The following is a 1,812-nucleotide window of genomic DNA, read 5'->3' as shown; positions in this document are numbered from 1 at the left end:
GGCTTTCTCACACCATCTGCGAACATCTTCATCATCCTCTGCTTTGATTTCATGAATAAACGTGCGCAGTAAAAGATGGAGATTACTGCGCAAGTCTGTAGAATCGACCCCCTCATGCTCATCGTCAGACTCAATCAAATTCCTATTCTTCAAATTAGCTAGGTCATATTTGATGTCAATGAACTTATTACCCCTGTACCCAAGAACCTGTTTGGCTGCTTTCACGGTAAAAGTTCCTGGAATAACAGAAAGCATGGTAATGTTACGTTTATCGCCACGTGGAAGTTGATCAAAAGTATCCGTAAGACACATATCTATTCTCTCATCTCGAGCAAGGCCAAAATGACAAAGTGTTTTCATTGTTCTCCCGCGAGACCTTTTTGTCTTCTCGTTTAGTCCTTGGATCATTTCCTTGGGTGTGATATTTAGATGAGGGTCTTGTAATCGGCGTGCGACGACTTTCAGTGCAAGGGGACACTTGCCACAACTTAGGGCCAGTTCTCGTGCATCATCATCATTGACATCAATGTGTCCTGCATGGTGTCGAATGATTTGTATGGCCTCATCCAAGGTCATGTCATTTTCTTCAAGAAGAATCGTCTCGCAAGACTCTTGTGATGGAAATTCTTTATGCTTTAGGCTTGACCTTGAAGTTATCACGAACTTGATCTTTGGATTGTCAATTTTGATGAACGATTCCAACATGTCAAGGAAGGGTCTCAAAAAAACGTTTGGTTCACTCTCTGAATCCGGTGTCAGTGGTTTGTCTACACTGTCCAAGATAATGGCAGCATATCCTTTAAAACAAGACAGAGTTTTTTAAAAGAATGATCAGCATTTCTTTTTAGTGACAAAAGAAAAAGACTGTAAAATTATGTCATCACCATTAACATTGTTGTTGTTGTTGTTGCTGTTGTTATAAATGTTCTTGTTGTTGTTGTTGTTGTTGTTGTTGTTGTTGTTGTTGTTGTTGTTGTTACTTACCATACTGTATTCACTGCAGATACAGTTGTGTAATACAGTTATTATTACTATTAACACCTGACTTTTGTCAGTCCACTATAAGATTTGCATTCACAGAGACATATGCTTTCAAAGTCCAATCGAGTCAGTGTACTTTCAACTGAGATAGCATATTGTTTTGTTTTTTAAAACCCGAAATACTGAGCTTATGACCTTTCGATATTTAAACAAAACAAAAAATAACCGTCAAAAGTAATAACACAATTAATATTTAGATATAAATTAAAATCATACCTTTATCATATCGCTGTAAATAGTCATAAAGAATATTCGGTTCATAGCTTTTTGCAACCAGTCCATCCAACTTGTTCACTATTGCAAAGAATATGCTTTCAATGGATGTAAGCCCTCTGAGCTCCACAAAGTAAGTCTCGAATGGTTTCTGGGGTTGCAATCCTATTTCGAGACAGACTTCCTTAGCTAGTCGTGTCTTTCCCATTCCTGGAAACCCAGTAATGCACACAATTTTTGCACCAGTTTGCTCATTATTAATTGACCGTAGTATCTGTCTCTGTGCTCTGTCTCGTCCAACAAACGGACCCTCTCGGAGGGATGGTCTGGCTGACTTTCTCAGTTTGACGTCATCACGTTTAATGTATTCTTCAACGTCGTTCGCCAAGTCAACCCGATCGATGTCTACCATAAGAAGACGAAGGTATTCAACATCATCATCTCGTATCAGTTCTGCTTCTTCGAGTGTATGAAGCAATTCAAGGGGAGTTTTAATCTTCTGGTACTTATTGTCCCCTATTCGATGTTTGACAATGGTCTTAGCGTTTTGAAGGTCAT

The sequence above is a fragment of the Glandiceps talaboti genome, chromosome 11 (genome assembly GCF_964340395.1).
Source record: "Glandiceps talaboti chromosome 11, keGlaTala1.1, whole genome shotgun sequence".
Lineage (NCBI taxonomy): Eukaryota > Metazoa > Hemichordata > Enteropneusta > Spengelidae > Glandiceps > Glandiceps talaboti.
This window is presented reverse-complemented; position numbering follows the sequence as displayed.